This window comes from Vipera berus, assembly GCF_964194415.1.
Source record: "Vipera berus genome assembly, chromosome: W".
Taxonomy (NCBI): domain Eukaryota; kingdom Metazoa; phylum Chordata; class Lepidosauria; order Squamata; family Viperidae; genus Vipera; species Vipera berus.
Genome location: NC_138210.1, coordinates 41,416,868 through 41,435,451, shown reverse-complemented (window position 1 = coordinate 41,435,451; position 18,584 = coordinate 41,416,868).

The following is an 18,584-nucleotide window of genomic DNA, read 5'->3' as shown; positions in this document are numbered from 1 at the left end:
TAGCCAGGGACTTTATTATAGAGCTACCTGAGAGCAACGGAAGTACTGTGATTTGGACTGTCATAGAACTTTTTTCCAAGCAGGCTCACTTCATCACTTGCTGAGGACTCCCTTCTGCCCAGAAGCTCGCCAAGATATTTTTGAAGCACAGAGCGCCAAAAAGAATTATATTGGACGGGGGGGGGGGGGGTCCAATTCACCGCCAAGTTCTGGAGGGAGTTTGTAAAACTGATTGGGTCCACCCAGGGACTCTTGTGCACCTTTCATCCGAGCACGAATGGATCAGTTGAATGTACAAACACAATGGTGGAACAGTACCTTAGATGCTATGTTAACTATCAACAGACTAATTGGGCAGACCTCCTACCTTTCACTGAAGTAGCCTACAATAATACCATTCATAGTAGCACCAGTCTAACCCCATTTAAGATAACAACTGGCAGGGAATTTGTCCCTATGCCCGAGTACCCTCAGGAACCCCTCTCCTCACAGACTTTAAATCAGTGGGTGTTGTCCTTACAAAGTGTTTGGGTAAATGTTAAGTGAGACTTATCCCTAGCTGCTAAAGTATAAAAGGAGCAAGTCGACAAGCAGTGATCTCCCCAGAGACTGTTACATGTAGGAGAGAAAGTCTACCTATCCACTAAATACCTGAAGTTGAAGCTGCCCAGTAAGAAGTTGGGACCTAAGTTCCTCAGTCTTTTTCCCATAATCAGAAGTATTAATCCTGTCACAGTTGAATTAAAACTCCCACAGCTGTTAGGGAAAGATAACCCCATTTTCCACTGCAGCTTGTTAAAGCCAGTCACAGAATCCATGTTAAGGCCGATTCCAAAAAAAGCTCCAGGGTCCATTACAGTGGAGGGTGAGACTCATTATGAAATAAAACACATTCTTGATTCTAGATTGTATAAAGGGAAATTGCAGTATTTGGTGCAGTGGAAAGGGTATCCTTTATCGGAAGCTACTTGGGTGAAAAGTGGGGATGTAAAAGCAGAGAGATTGATACGTAAATTCTATGATAAACATCCTCAAAAGCCTGGAAGGGATTCTTGTGCTTCTGTTTTTCTCTGCAAGGTTTGTTTTCTTCTTCAGGGGCTCTGACTGTCAACTCTGCAACAAACCTGGCTGCAGCCATTTTTTTCATTTTGAGTTGCCACAAGAAGGGGAAGTGGGAGAAGGTATTTCTGGTAGTCTAAACATGAGCAACTATTGTGGGAACCAAGGTCATTCTCAGCTGCAGAACTGTAAACCCTGCAGAGATACGAACACTCCTGAGAGCCCGGGATTCTGCCTTTAAGGCAGGGGACAGGGACACATACAGAGAGGCCAGGGCAAATCTCAGAAGAGGCATTAGGATGGTGAAACAACAATATAAACACAAGGTGGAGAACCACTTAGCAGACAACAATCCGAGGCAAGTATGGCAGGGACTGCAGCACTTGACCAACTACAAGGGCAGTACGAGGAGCATGACTAACACCGATGCCTCGTTGGCTGAGGACCTGAATATCTTTTTCGCTCGCTACAAGGTAAAAAGACCAGACCCCTTAGCCTCTGCTGGCCGGCCTTCTGATTCTCAGCCACTCACCAAGTGAGAGCTGTATTGAAGGCTGTGAATCCCAGCAAAGCCGCAGGCCCCTATGGGGTGCTGGGGATAGTGGTTAGGAATTGTGCCGACCAATTAGCAGGAGTCCTGACAAGGATTTTTAACATCTCCTTGCAAACGGCATGTGTACCATCGTACTTGAAAGCAGCTACCATTGTCCCAGTCCCCAAGAAAACTGCAGTTGAGTGCCTGAACGACTACAGACCTATTGCATTAACGTCTGTAGTCATGAAATGCTTCGAAAGATTGGTTCTCCAACATCTCAGGACATGCCTCCCACTGGATTTTGATAAACATCAATTTGCCTATAGGGGGAATAGGTCGACAGACGATGCCATAGCTACTGCTTTACACTCTGTAGCAAATCATCTCAAGAAACCTGGAAGTTATGTCAGAATGCTTTTTGTTGATTATAGCTCAGCTTTCAACACCATTTTGCTGAGCATTCTCATCGAGAAGCTGACTGACTTGAAATTCTCCCCCGCCATCTGTGATTGGATTAAAGACTTTCTTAGGGACCGGTTACAAACAGTGAGGGTCGGGTCTGCTTTGTCCACCCCCCCTGAAGCTTTGCACTGGCTCGCCACAGAGCTGCGTGCTTAGCCCCTACCTGTACTCTTTATACACATATGACTGTGTATCATCTGACCCATCCACTGCGATAATTAAGTTCGCAGATGATACTACTGTGGTGGGTCTTATTACAGGTGGGGATGAGACAACATACAGGGCGGAGGTACAAAAACTATCCATATGGTGTAGTAACAACAACTTGCACCTGAACATTGGCAAGATAAAAGAAATGGTGCTAGACTTCCAGAGAAAAAAGGAGTAACCTGCCCCACTTTATATTGGGGAGGACTGTGTGGAGAGAGTTTCCTCCTTTAAATTTCTGCGAAGATCTGACCTGGAAAGTTAATACAACCCAGGTGGCTAGAAAGGCCCAACAGAGGCTTCACTTTCTCAGGGTCTTGTGGAAGAACAGGGTAGAACAATGGCTAATGACCCTCTTTTACCGGTCTACTATAGAGAGCGTCCTCTCGTATGGTATTGTGGTTTGGTATGCTGGTCTGACAGCCGCGGATAGGAAAGTATTACAGAGGGTGGTGAGTACAGCACAAGACATTGTGGGCTGTCCCCTGACACCACTGGATGACATCGCCAGGGCTCGTTGCCTTGGAAGAGTGAGGAAAATTCTCAGGGATGACTCACATCCTGGATGGTATCTCTGTACTCTCCTACCATCGGGTAGGAGATATAGGAGTATAGCCAGCCACACCAACAGGCTGAAAAACAGCTTTTATCTGTGGGCTGTTAGGCTTTTGAATGGGAAATAATTTTTATAAACTTTATGCAGAATTGACTTGCGAGGCCGGTGTGTGGTGCAATCAGTTCACATGGTGTAATAAGATGGAGGTTTGTTGTCACTGTGAGTTGGGGGGTGGGAGCACGAAGGGAGGCTCAGCTAATCTCAATGTATACATGGTTGTACTTTGACAATAAAGGTTCATTCAGAATGAAACTGCTTCTTCAGCCACAGAAGAAGTGGGCCGGCTGGGTGGGGCTGTCAGTGCTGCCGCCGCAAGGTCAGTGGAAAAGACACCCCTGAAAATAAGACCTGGTGCCTCTTTTGGAGGCAAAATATAATAATAATACCGGGTCTTATTTTGGGAAAAACACAGTACTCCTGGAGAATAGATGACCACAAGATTAAGCAGGTCTCCTGCTTCAAATATCTAGGAGTAGTCATCCATTTTGCAAACAATACGAAAGCCCATGGAGACTACATTGCTGAAAATGCACAGAGGAGCTCATCTCCATCTTTAAATTCCTCAAGACAAGAGGTGGCTAATTCCTACTGTACTCAAATTATTTGAAGCCGAGCCAATAGCACAACCTATTTATGGTACCTAGCTGAACCACTTCTCCAATTTTGTGCCATTAGTACTTGTTCATTCCAAATTTCTAAAATAAGCCCTTCAAGCCCCAAAATGTGCCATTCTGTTGTTGTAGAAAGAAGAGACTCACGCCAGCTCTTCAAGAAAGGAAAGGTTTAATGCGCAGGTTCAGAAGGCTTAAACAAAGCAAAAGGTCTGAACCCCGAAGGGCTCATGAACAGACATATTTATACATCTCTAATTCTTAGTTATACATTGTTATACATTGTTATACATTGTTACTTATGTGGTTAATATTCTACACATTCTTATCCGAAGACAGTTTACAGAAGAAAATTACTTGCAGTACGTGTAGTTTCACAAACAGGATATGGTTATCCCAATCAACATCTGCATTAAGGACAAGACTATGTTTCCTTTAAGACAGTCGCTGGGGAATACATGTAGTTACGCTAACAGGATTATGGCTTCCTTGATCAGCGTCTGTTCTAAGGACAAGAATACATTTGTTTCACTATTATTTTAGTACATTTCCTCTTTATTCCCCCCTTTTGAGACTTATCTCAACTTGTGACGATGAGTCTCAACAGAGGTCTTCTTTGGTTTGTAATCTTTCATATTCCCACATTGCCATTACCTGTGCAGTAGCTTTTCTTTCAGCAAGTAAAGCTAAGCTATTGGATATAGTTCTTATAAAAATAGGCAAGATACAAGGAATCAACACACATCCTGCAGCTATCAGTCCTATGAGAGCTACGATTGCTTGTAACCCTGGTTTGATCTGCATTGTGTGTCAATTGTCTTATTTCAGTGGTTAATTGTTTGATTACCTGTCCAGTTTCATCGATTTGAAGACAACAATTTGAAAGATTGAATTTTCCACACACTCCACCTTCTTTTGCCAATAAGTAATCCAAAGCCAATCGGTTTTGATAGACTGCTGTTCGGAGTTTATCAGTAGTTACAGCTAACAAGTTTAAGGCTTTATCTAGGCGTTGCCCTGCCAGATCCACAACAGCCTGCAGCCTAATTATACGGTTTATCATATAGATTGGTGTTCTGTAACCATAGGTGCCATCCTCTGCCCAGGTTGCTTGGCCATACACACAAACTATCCTCTCTGAATTCCACAAATCCCCCATTTTCTCATAATAATCGGATTCTCTACAAGGGAAATTAGAGAAGGCTGTGTCCACCTCTCTTTTTCTTCGATTTCCCATTTGATCATAGACTGGTACACCAAGCACCTGTCATGATCGTATTGGCAAAAGAAAGAATGAGGGCTTTATCCAACCCAATACACATGATCCTGACCAATTCTTAGGTAACACCTCATAAGCAAAAATGCCACAAATCCAGTACATGTCACTGGGGGCTACCCATTCCTCTTCTTTGTTGGAGTTCAGATAAGGCATGATAGTCATATCAAACTTTTAAAGGTTTAGAGGCATTTGCCAAAGATGTCCATACCTTATACTGTTCATCCCAATCCCCCAAACAGATAAGATCTCCCACTGGCCGATTCCCTCTGCGTGTAAAGCAGTTTCAGCCAACCAGATTTGTTGTGAGAGTCCACACCGTGCCATATACATGCATTCTTTGGGTGATATTACCTGCCCTTGTCATGTTGTTATATATTTCCAGGTTAGCTTCCATTGCCTCCCATGGCCACTGTTCCCCCATATTTGTTCCTCCACATACAAAACAATTCTTTACAATCAGAGCTTTGGCTATTTCCTCTGCTAAGGAGATGAACAGATTAGTTGCTTTCATGGATACCTCAAATTGATCTTTTGTATGCTCCATTTGGGCCAAGGTGTCGTATACTGACCACCCTAGGGATTTTTGTTCCCCATCATAGAGCAACTGCTTTACAACTGTGATGAAGGTCTTTGGATCCTCCCCTTTCCCATCAATTCCTATGGCATACACATATCGGTCAGGCATCTCTCGGCTGACTTCTAGTACTACTTGATTGCTGTAAGCCACTCAGTGAACATTAGTCAAATATTTACATCCTTGATATCCTCCCCCAGTATATTCACACACACATTCCCTTTCTGTATACATAGCCCACATACTTACAGGCTTCAGGATTGGCTGGTTGCCTGGCTTGACAAGCATCCTTAGCAATTTATTTATTTATTTATTTATTTATTTATTTATTTATTTATTTTATTAGACTTATATACCACCCTTCTCCCGTAGGACTCAGGGCGGTTCACAAGGTTTTTAAAAACAATACAAGAAGTTACAAAAATTAAAAACAATTAAAATAATTACACTAACCTTGAACTAAAAACCCCAATTACAATTAAAATACTATTAAAACCCCAGTTAATACTCTCAGTCCAGCCCAGAAAGCAAGAAGAGCCAGGTCTTCAGGTCCCGGCGGAATGAGCAAAGGTCAGGGGCAGTCCTAAGCTCTACCGGCAGCTGGTTCCAAAAAGCCGGCGCACCCACAGAGAAGGCCCTCCCCCTGGGTATTGTCCGCCAGCAATCTTTTACCGGCGGTACCCTGAGAAGACCCTCCCTGTGGGAACACACAGGACGAAGGGAGCTTGATGCCGGCAGCAGGTGCTCCCTCAGATATCCCGGACCCAAGCCATTAAGGGCTTTATAGGTCATCACCAGCACCTTGAATCTCACCCGGAGGGCAACCGGAAGCCAATGCAGCTCACGGAGCAGAGGTGTTACATGGGAGTATCGGGAAACCCCCATCACAACCCGTGCGGCTGCATTCTGCACCAGCTGGAGCCTCCGAGTGGTCCTCAAGGGCAGCCCCATGTAGAGAGCATTGCAGTAGTCCAATCGGGAGGTCACGAGCGCATGAGTGACTGTGCACAGGGCATCTCGGTCCAGGTAGGGCCGCAACTGGCGCACCAGGCGAACCTGGGCAAAAGCCCCCCTGGTCATGGCTCCTATATGGTCTTCAAAACTGAGCCACGAGTCCAGGAGAACGCCCAGGTTGCGAGCCCTATCGACAGGGGGTAGCATCTCACCCCCCATCATTAAAGATGGAATGGACTGTTTAGTCCGAGATGCCGGTATGCACAGCCACTCAGTCTTGGCAGGATTGAGATGAAGCCTGTTTCTCCCCATCCAGACCTGGACCGCCTCCAGGCAACGGGACATCACGGTGAGGGCATCACTGGGTTGGTTCGGGGTGGAGAAAAAAAGTTGGGTATCATCAGCATACTGATGATGCCCCACCCCAAAACCACGAATGATCTCACCCAGCGGCTTCATATAGATGTTGAACAGGAGGGGAGAGAGAACCAACCCATGAGGAAATCCACAAACGAGAGGCCTCGGGGCGGACCTCTGCAAAACAGTGCCTCCCACTCCCAACCCCCAGAGACACCGCAATAGGATACCATGGTCAATGGTATCAAAAGCCGCTGAGAGAACGAATAGAACTAGGACAGAGGAGCAACCCCTGTCCCGAGCCTGCCAGAAATCATTCACCAGCGCGACCAATGCCGTCTCCGTGCTGTACCCGGGCCTGAAACCCGATTGGTACTGGTCCAGATAATCAGTTTCCTCCAGGAACAGAGGAAGCTGATGCGCCACCACACTCTCAACAATCTTCGCCAGAAAGCGAAGGTTGGAGACAGGACGATAGTTGTTTAAAATCGCTGGGTCCAGGGCAGGCTTCTTGAGAAGGGGCCTCACCACCGCCTCCTTCAAAGCGGCGGGGAAGACACCCTCACTCAAAGAGGCAGATACTACTGCCTGGAACCAGCTTCGTGTCTCCTCCCGAGCTGCATAAATTAGCCAAGAGGGACACGGGTCCAATAAACAGGTGGTGGAACTCAGCCTCCCCATAATCCTGTTCACATCATTAGGGGAAACAGGATCGAACTCAGTCCAGATAACATGCTCAAGACCATCCGATTCCTCCATATCAGACTCTGCCCAGTTAGAGTCCAAACCGGCCCGGATCTGAGTGATTTTGTCTGTCAGATGATGACTAAACTCCTCGGCTCGACCCTGCAAGGGCTTCTCTCTCACCTCCTGATTGAGGAGGGAGCGAGTCACCCTAAACAGGGCAGCCAGGCGATTATCTGCAGACGCAATGAGGGCAGTGAAGTAATTAGCCTTTGCTGTCCTCATTGCAGCAAGATAAGACCTTATGAAGGTTCTTAACTGCAATCGGTCAGATTCGGAATGGCTGGACCTCCAACCGCTCTCTAGACCCTGTCTCCGACGCTTCATCTCCCGGAGCTCCACAGAGAACCATGGAGCCCAACGGGATCTGCACCGGGTCAGTAGTTGCAAGGGTACAACACAGTTGAGTGACTCAGTGGCCGCCTTTTCCCAGGCATCAACCAAGGCATCAACTGGGCTGTGAGTGAGGGCGATGGGTATAGACCCAAGCGCCATTTGGAACCATTCTGGGTCCATTAGACGCCTGGGATGGAACCATCTGGTCAGTTCCGCAGCCCAGCGGCAGGGGGTGGCATAACGGAAGACCAGCCGCAGGAGATAATGGTCGGACCATGACAGGGGAACAATGACCGGTGAACCCCCTCCAAGATCATCCAACCACTGTCCGGACAGGAATACCAGGTCGAGAGTGTGACACCCCCCACATGACTCGGGCCTTGAATTACCTGGGTCAGGTCCATGGCCATCATGGAAGCCATGAAATCCCGGGCTGACTTCGACGACCCTCTCAGGGAAGGCAGGTTGAAGTCACCCAGCACTATAAGCCTGGGGAACTCCACTGCCAACCATGAGAGGGTGTCGAGCAGCTCGGGCAGGGCTGTTGCCACACAGCTGGGCACTAGGTATGTAAACAACAAGCCCATCTGAACCCGGGGGCCATATCTCAGGAGGAGGGTCTCACTCCCGCCAATCTGGACAATGGTTGTCTCCCGCGGACATAGAGTCTCCCTAATAACCACCGCCACCCCTCCACCCCTACCCTGAGCCCGTGGCCGGTGTAGCACACGGAAACCTGGGGGAGCATAACTCGGTCAGAGGGACCCCTCCCTCCAAGCCCAACCAGGTTTCCGTAATGCATGCCAGATCCGCGCGTTCCTCCTCGATCAAGTCACGAACGAGGGGAGCCTTATTAACAACGGATCTGGCATTAAAATAAACCAGCCTAAGCTCAGGGACCTGATCACCCTCATCCCTGGGTGAGAGGGTGCTAACCGGAGGGTCGGAGTGCGCCACCGCATGCAGACAGCGGGGGCGCGATCCCAGATGTTTTTTTTTTATTGAAAAGTTTTAAAATACATTTTATCTTTAACAATCCCCCCTCCCCCTCCCCTACCTATCCCTCCCTACCCCTCCCCCCCTTTCCCCCCTCCCCCCCCGACTTCCCAGAGCTAAGTACAGGGTATAAAAACAAAGAACAATCATAAACATCCATATGCTACCAACAATAAATTCTTAAATCTATCACTCTCTAGCTCATATAAAATAACTACAAGCAATATTAATATTACATATAAAAAAGAAAAAAGAAAAAAGAAAAAAAGAAAGGAAGACTTATTCAAATGCTAAGTGAAACTTTTTAGTCCCGTATTTCTTCTGGATATATTCAATCCATTTTTCCCACTCCATAATATAACGTTCTTGCGAATGATCTTTCAAATAAGCCGAAATCTTTGCCATTTCTGCCAGGTCAGAAACCTTTAAAGTCCATTCTTCTATAGTCGGCAGTTCCTCCTTCTTCCAACACTGACCTATTAAAAGTCTTGCTGCTGTAACTAAATTTAACATCAACTTAATGTCCACAACAGTAGCATCTGTAATTATACCCAACAAAAAGAATTGCGGACAAAACTTTATCTTTTGCTTGAAGATCTTCTGCATGTTCCACCAAATTTTTATCCAAAAAGCCTTGACCTTTTTACAAGTCCACCATATGTGAAAATATGTTGCATCTTCACCACCACACCTCCAGCATTTTGGCTGATAGTTCGGATACATACTTGCAAGCTTTTTAGGATCTAAATGCCATCTATAAAACATTTTATAAAAGTTCTCTCTTAAGTTTTGAGCTTGTGTAAATTTTACGTTCCTCACCCAGATCTTTTCCCACGTATCCATTGTAATAACTTCTTGGATGTTCTGGGCCCATTTTATCATACAGTCTTTAACCAGTTCTGTTTCTGAATCAATTTCTATCAATGCAAGATATATCCGTTTGATATGTGCTGGACCCTGATTTCTAATTTGCTTTATCAAATTTTCATCAGTCATTGCAAAACCAGTTTTCTGATCTTCTTTCCACCTGGCCCGTAATTGAGTATATTGAAACCAGGTTTGAACAATCTTCTCATCTCGCAAGAAATTATACGATTTTAAACACCATACACTTCTTTCCAAGCTTAAAATCTCCTTATACGTAGTCACGTCATGTTTGAAACCAACATTTATGTTTTCTATTGCGTGTTTTGGAATTGCCCACAATGGTATCTTACAGTCTAACTTGTATCTATACTTCTTCCAAACTCTCAACAATGCCTGTCTTAAAATATGCACTTTAAACACATTATCTACCTTCTTATCATACAACAAATACGCATGCCAGCCAAATAACAAGTCGTGGCCCTCAAGATTTAATAATCTCTCTTGTGTCAAATTAATCCAATCACTTATCCCTGCTAACGCAGCAGCTTCATAATATAATTTAAGATTGGGCATTTTAAGACCACCTCTTTCACGAGTATCCTGCATAATCTTAAGTTTAACTCGTGGCCTTTTCCCTGCCCAAACAAATTTATTGATACCCCGTTGCCATTCTTCCAAATTAGAATCTTTCTTAAGAACCGGTATCATTTGAAATAAGAATAAAAATTTAGGCAGGACATTCATTTTCACTGCTGCGATTCTTCCCAACAAAGACAATTGCAATTTTTCCCAACTCTCCATTTCTTTTTGAATTTTACCCCATAGTTTTTCATAGTTATTTTTATATAACTTTGTATTAGAGGGTGACAAAAACACCCCCAAATATTTGACCCTTTTAGCAATCTCAAATCCAGTTAATCCTTCTAAAAGAGCCTTTTGCGATAATGTCATATTTTTGGCCAGAATTTTAGTTTTTTGTGCATTAACTTTAAATCCAGAAACCCTCCCATATTGCATTATTATCTCCATCAGGTCCACAACAGAATTTTCTGGTTGGGTCACTGTAACAACCAGATCGTCTGCGAACGCCCTCAACCTATAATCCTGATCTCTAATTTGAATACCCTTAATTTTTTCCGAGTTCCGAATTTTTATCAATAATATCTCCAATGTTAAAACAAATAATAAAGGTGATAACGGACACCCTTGTCTTGTGCCCTTCTCAATATTACATGCTTCAGTCAAACTATTGTTAACTATTATTCGGGCAGTTTGTTTTTGATATAATGCCCTAATTGGTTGCAAAAATTTATCCCCAAAATTCATTTTATCTAAAACTTTCATCAAAAATTGCCAATTCAATTGATCAAAAGCTTTTTCAGCATCTAAGAAAATTAGCACCGCAGGGATCTGGTTGTTCCTTTCCAAAAACTCTAACACATCAACTATATGCCTCACATTATTTTTCATTTGCCTACCACTAATAAACCCAGTTTGATCCCCATGAATCACCTGTTGCAGAACCCTCATCAATCTGTTAGCCAACACCTTAGCAAATATTTTATAATCTGTATTTAGAAGTGATATCGGTCTATAATTTTTAACTTGAGTAGCATCTTGATCTTCCTTCGGAATCAAAGAGATAAAAGCAGTTCTCCAAGACGGAGGCACCTTTCCCCCTCTCTGAATTGTCTGAAACAGTTCCTTTAACGGCTTTATCAACTCCATTTGTAAATTTTTATAGTAAACCGCAGTCAAACCATCCGTACCTGGCGCTTTATCCAACTTCAATTCCTTAATTGCTATAAGAATTTCTTCTTCTGTTATCAACTGGTTAATCTCCTCTTTTTGTGCTTGCGTAAGAACCGGGATGCTAGCATTCTCCAAATATACATCAATGTCTTTTTCATTAATCTTTTCCTTAGCATATAATTTAGAATAAAAATCCACAAAGGCTTCCTTAATAAGATCCTGTTGAAACACAACCTTTCCCTTATGTTCAATTTTATCTATATTAGAAGCCCTTTGCTTTTTCCTTAGTCTATAAGCTAGCCATCTACCTGGCTTATTAGCATTGCAAAAAGTATTATGCCTAGCAAACCGCAAGTTGGTTGCCACTTGATCAGCCATCAATTTATCGAATTGTCCTCTTAATAGCTTAATAACTTCCTTAGTCTTCACATCCGATGGGTTCAAAATTAAGACCTTTTCTTTTTCCCTAATTTCATTCTCCAGTTCTTTCCTTCTGGCTTCCAAAGTACGTCTGTATTTATTATTCATATATATCAACACCCCTCTCATGTAGGCCTTGCTAGCATCCCAAACCATGTCCATAGAAGTATCCTTATTCATATTAATTTCAAAAAAATCCTTCATCCGCTGTTTACATTCTTCCACATTTCTCTGATTTCTAAACAAATTCTCATTTACGCGCCACGAGCGCCTATCCCTATTGTCCTTATTGATCTCTAACCAAACTGGACTGTGATCCGAAATAGTCCTTGCACAGATCTTTACCTTCTTAATCCTGGAAAAAAAATCATTAGTCAGCAAAATAAAATCAATCCTAGAAAAAGATTGATGTCTGTCAGAAAAAAAAGTATAATCCTTTTCACGTAGGTGTATGTCACGCCAGATATCTCTCAATTCCAAGTCGTCCTTCATTTCAAAAAAAGATTTAGGCAATCTGGCATGACTCGGAGCACGCTTAAAAGAACCCGCCTTGTCCATCTGTACATCCAATACACCATTCCAGTCCCCCATAAAAATAAACGATTTATAATCCAATTGAGTAAGCTTTGTATGAAGTGAACTAAAAAAATCAGCTTGTTGTTGATTAGGAGCATACAGTCCAACTAAAAGCGTTTTTTTACCTTCTAACAACAAATCTATCATAACATATCTTCCTTGCTTATCTGCTTCAATTAATTCCGCTGTTAGAGTACTTTTAACGTAGACAACCACTCCACTTTTCTTATTCATCGCAGAAGCAACAAATTGCGTGCCCAACCTTGGGTTCGATAAATACTTTTGGTCCATAACCCTAATATGCGTTTCTTGCAAACATATAACATCAATCTTAAATTGTTTTAAATATTGAAAAACTTTCTTTCTCTTCTGTGGTGAGTTTAATCCATTGACATTCCAGGTTAGGAATTTAGTCGCCATGCGTGGCATCCCGAAGCTTTTGAAGCACATCTTTAATAGCCCCTATATTTTCTTTGGGCCGCGCTCCTCCCACAGCTTCACTATAAGTACGTTTTGAAAGTTCCATAAACTTCTGCTGGTCTTGCTCTTGTACTTGTCTTGCTCGTTTTACAGCGGCGCGCATCAGCCTCTGCTCTCCAGCAGCCACCAATGAAGCTGTAGTTTGATCCCCTCCAGCACCATTCTCCTCTGTCTGTCCACCTTCAGCCTCTTGAGGTTTTCCCTCTCCTGATCCCTTTGCTGCTTCCAGGAGTGATAGAGGGGTTGCTTTTAAAACATTGTTGTAGATATCACGCGCCTGAATCACAGTAACCAGACGATATCTTTTACCTTCGTGCATCACCACCAGTCCAACTGGAATCTCCCATCTAAACTTAATATCACGTTGCTTAAGTTCCTGTACGAGAAATGCAAAATCCTTCCTTCTCCTTAAAATCTTTGGAGGAATTTCTTTTAGAACCAGCACTTCTTGCTCAGCAACCACAACTTTAGTATCATAAGCAGCTTGAATAACTTCATCTCTAGTTGCTCTCTTTGTAAAATAGACCACCACATCTCTAGGTAACTTCCTCTGCCTTGCAATCCATGAATTTACACGAAAAATTTTATCCATACATCTCTCTATTTCAGATGCTGGCTGGCCCAATACTGCTTCCAAAGCCTCAGAAATCAGCTGCTTTAGGTCTTCTTTAGGATTCTCTTTTAAGCCCCTGATTCTTATAGCATACTGCATCTGATGATACTGGACAAGACTCAATTCTCCGTCCATTTTGTCCCTTAAATTTTCATTCTCCAGTACCTTTACTTCTAATATAATATTCTTTTGACTAAGATCCTCCATTTTTTCTTCCAAACATTGCACACATTCAGTCACGCTTTCCACTGTAGACAAGATGTCTACCCTCATTGCACTAAACCTCTCGTTAAGCTTCTCTTCCATCCTCTCCTCCAATTTCTCCATTTTCTCCTCCAACTTTGCCATCTTATCATCCAGCATTTCTGACATTACCTGGGATTGCCTTGCAAAGGCGTCTTGTAAGTCCTTAAGCGTCAATGCCACAGGAGGTGCAGGAGGAAGCAGAGCTTGCAACAATGTCTGTTGCACCGGGGAAGTTCCCGCACTCCGAAGAACTTTAGAGGAAGATTTAGCCGCCATCTTTCTTCACTTTCACTTGTTGCGCACTTTCACTTTAAGTTTATAAAGTCCATTAAGCTAGAGAGTAAGAATAAAAGTCCTCTTCACCTGAACCTCCTGTACCGCTCTGCCTGCTCCTTTTACTCCAAAGTCTTTCCTTCTGGCAGGGGTGGTCGCAAACGCCTGGCTCCGCTCCAAAAATCCCGGAGCAGAGACGCTAAACAGCTGGGAGCAACCCAGGCTACGGGGGAGTTCAATCCTTCAGCCGCCCAAGCTTTCAGCTCAGGCGGCCCCGGAGAACTCAACCCCTACCTGGGGCCTCACCCCCTCCTCTTCTCCCGAGGAGGGGGCTTCAAATCCACCTAAACAGCTGATCGGCGCTGTTTTAGGTGGAAAAACTCAGCTGTGAAGCGGACAGCCCAAAACGGCTATCTTCGGCGCCGCGCCGCCACCGGAAGTCTCGCTATCCCAGATGTTGATGCGGCCCTCCGTGCAACCACCTGCCGCCATTCCCTATCGTTGTGGGGATTCGAAACGCCACCCCAGCACACACAGAACCAGCAGTCTCTACCCCCAACCCTATCCCACCGGGACCCCTCATCGGCCCAGACTGAGTGCTAATTGAAAATTCCCTCCCCACCCTATTATCCCTCCCCTTCCCTAACCCTTTAAAATACCCAGCTAAAAAAATTATCAGGGGCCTCTAAATACGTCTCCACCAGAGGCCCCTAGTTAAGCCCAGCCACCTCTCGGGGTCCCAACAATTGGGCCCGTCATCAAGGGAAATGATAGAAAGGGAGGCTGGTTGTATCCAGGAGGGAAACCCCCCCCTGAGGGCGTACAAGTCCGATCTAGAATATTGTAGTCGAGCCATGAACTAGTAATGTCTGTATAAGCCGTTATTCATAAATGGGTCAGATGTTATTAGGATGTTAAGATGTTAATTAAGATGTTAAAACATTAAATCTGGAACATGTCTTTATCCAGCAATCCGCCAATCCGGCTCTGCTCTCACCTGAGCCGGTCCAGACAAGAGCCCATAACTGTCCTCTCACCTAGCCATGAGATCCAGCCTGGGATGGAAAGGGCAGCATTGCTGGGTAAACAGAAATCTCCCCTGCTAGTCTCTCACACCAGCAGGGGGTTGATAACCAGTCCAGGGCCGCCCTCTCACCACGGTCCTGTCCCAGACTCGTTCCAGAATTTCACAGGGAGGTCACAGGAACAGGGAGATGTCAAAACATCCGAAATCCTGTTCCAGCCTCCAACCGATATTCAGTACAAACAGTGCAATAACGCAGCAGAAACAAACCAAACACACTGAACCCATCCCTAGGGCAACAGGGAACTCAGTCATAGAGGTTAAATGTTCCGTTACAAGCAACCAAATCTCCATCATCCTCTGGAAATAAGAAGGAGACAAAAAAGCCTCCCCCATAGTCTCCACGCCAAAACAGCGCCTGACAGCAAACTCTGGGAGGAGATGCTCCGCAGCCATTTTGTAAGCCGAAAGGCCAAGAGTGACAGTCAGAGGTAGAGGGATCCACATGGCTGCGAACGGCGCCCCCCCGATTAATTTCAGGCCCCAGATGGTCCATCCAGGGGTCCGCAGCAGATTCCTAGGCTGCCGAAGCCGTTCCAATCCAACGAAGCTCCCCAACGCCCGAGGCAAGTTCAAAGCGAGAGATTCAAGCCAGTAACGGCACCTGACAGCTGATTCCGGGCACCAGCTGATCAGCGGCAGATTACAAGCCGCCTGGCCGCTGTCGCTGCCGCTGTTACTGCTCTGGGGGGGAAGGCTCCACACCACAAAACGGTGCTAGCCTGTTGTTCCTGCACCCCCCCCCTCCGAATATGTACCTCAGCTGGGCTTTAGTGAGCCTCCCAGCCACCCATTGTATCGGCTCACCGCGGAGCTCAACGAACGCCGCCCGTGGTCGCCGCCATCTTGGGCAAAAAAAAAATTCTATCAAACACCTGTGGGTACTGACAGGGATGTGGTAAACTGTAATTCCAATATTCAGGATTAAAACTAAGCTGAGGATTTCCATCACAATCTCCACTGCCTACAAGATATGATCGAACGATCTGAGGTGCTTCCTCTGGCTTACTCCAAAGTCCATAATTATGAATGTCACATGTGGTAGTAACACAATACACCCATAACAGAAGTAAACCTTTCTCCATTCTTCTCCCGTCCGTAGAAAGTCAGCTTCCGGAGTGACTTAGCAGGGGTCTTCACTACTGTGCGTAGAGGAACCTATTGCCAGTAAGGTTCCAGCAGAGTAGTCTTTCAGCGAATAAAGCTTCTTAAATAAGTCCAGCTACACTAACAAATCATATATCACTTTCATTTAAACTTTAACTTTGTAGGAACCATTGGATCTTTAGACACCACCCATTCAGGTTCAGCTGTTGCTTTGACCCTTGTCCAGTGGATCCATGATTTGGATTCTGCAATCTTGACAGCAAGAGGAGAGGACATAATAACAACATACGGTCCTTTCCATCTGCCTTCTAGCTGTTCCCGCTTCCAATGTTTCACCCAGACTCTGTCTCCAGGTTTAAAGGGAAACATTAACTTTGTTTCTAATCTAGGAGGGGTTTGCGCAATCACATAATTGCGAAGCTTTTCAACCTGCTTATTTGAGCTCTTGTACCATCTCCAAATTCCACACTCCCCCCTTATGCCCCAGTTCTGGCCATCCTGACAGGTTTCGTTTTAACAGAGTGGGAGGACGGCTAAACATCAATTCAAACGGGGACAATCTGTATTGTCTTCGCGGCGCACACCTCACAGAATACATTGCTAAGGGCAAAGCATCAGGACACTTAAAATAGCTCTCAGCACATATCTTAGTAATTTTTGGATAAGGGACCCTTTATTGGACATGATTGAAGTATGTATCAACTCCCTTGAGCTTGCGCTCCAACAGAGTACTACCTCCACCTATCTCACCACTCTCACTCACAGAGAACCCCCCCCTTATCCTTAGGAGCCATAGGCTCCTTTCTTCTCTGCTTTTCTTACTGCTGGCTGCGTTCCACTTGGCGCTGCTGCAGCTGCTGCCGCTAAAGGTTGAGGCAGCGGGAACGGACGCGGCACATAAGGAGGGGGTCTAAAAGTCATTTCCTCTTCCTCAAATAGCACCTCTTTCTTGATATCAGACACATTTGTTTCAGATTTTTTTTCTTCACGTCCTTAAATTTCTCTGACACAACCCCCAGCTTCTTTCCCTTAGATCTAGCAATACTAAGGTGAACCATTTCAGCCTGACATTGCAATAAATCATCTGCCTTTTCTTCTACTGCATTCCACCATTTATCTATATACTGATATCGATTGGGGTACTTTTCCTCATTTGCTGCTGTCATGGCCCGGATTTTTGAATGTACCCTCTGGCGGCCACCCAACTCCCATATGTGACCACTGCTTTTCACATAGAAACCTCAACCTCCCTTTAGTCACCTTAGGATAGGGGACTTTATACTGCATATGATTAAAATAATCAAAACCTTTCAACATGCATTCCAGCGGTGTGCTGGGAACACTGCTTCTCCCCCCCATTCTAAGAACACTGCCACTTACCTACGGTACCGGACGTTCCAACGGTCACCAATAGGAACTGCAATGGCTTAACCTCCCCCACACACACAACCTAACACGGACTACTTTAGGAATCACCGTCCCAAGTCCAGGAGAGTGATCAGTCCCCCTCTTCTATCTTCAGGTGAGATAGGTACTTTACAACTTTAACTTATACACAACCTAACACACGGACTAGTCCCAAGTTCAGGAGGGTGATAAGTCCCCCTCTTCAATCTTCAAGTGAGATAGGTACCTTTCCCCTTTAACACATACTCGCCTGAGGCGTCTTCACACTTCGTCCACTCCCCGTCCTGGCCAGGATTCACATTCAGACTTCCTTTCCTTTCCTCAAGGGATCTTGGATTAGCCTTCAGCACCGTCAGCCCCGCAGAGGTGTCACTGCTGTCTCCCGGAGGTGCTTTCCCCCGTGGGGCCTGGAGAATGTTTCAGAAGTGGCCTCTCGTCGGGTCCGAGGGGTCGGGCTGCCCTCAGCGAAACATCGCCTCTCAATGAAGTCCCTTCGTGGTCACCATTGAACTGTTGTAGAAAGAAGAGACTCACGCCAGCTCTTCAAGAAAGGAAAGTTTTAATGCGCAGGTTCAGAAGGCTTAAACAAAGCAAAAGATCTGAACCCCGAAGGGCTCATGAACAGACATATTTATACATCTCTAATACTTATACATTGTTATACATTGTTATACATTCTTATACATTGTTACCTATGTGGTTAATATTCTACACATTCTTATCCGAAGACAGTTTACAGAAGAAAATTACTTGCAGTACATGTAGTTTCACAGACAGGATATGGTTATCCCAATCAACATATGCATTAAGGACAAGACTATGTTTGCTTTAAGACAGTCACTGGGGAATACATGTAGTTACGCTAACAGGATTATGGCTTCCTTGATCAGCGTCTGTTCTAAGGACAAGAACACATTTGTTTCACTATTATTTTAGTACATTTCCTCTTTACTGTGACTGAAGACAGGCCTTATGAAAATTGAGGCTAGAGTATGGGTGACCATATTCAACTATTGACTCAGACTATCA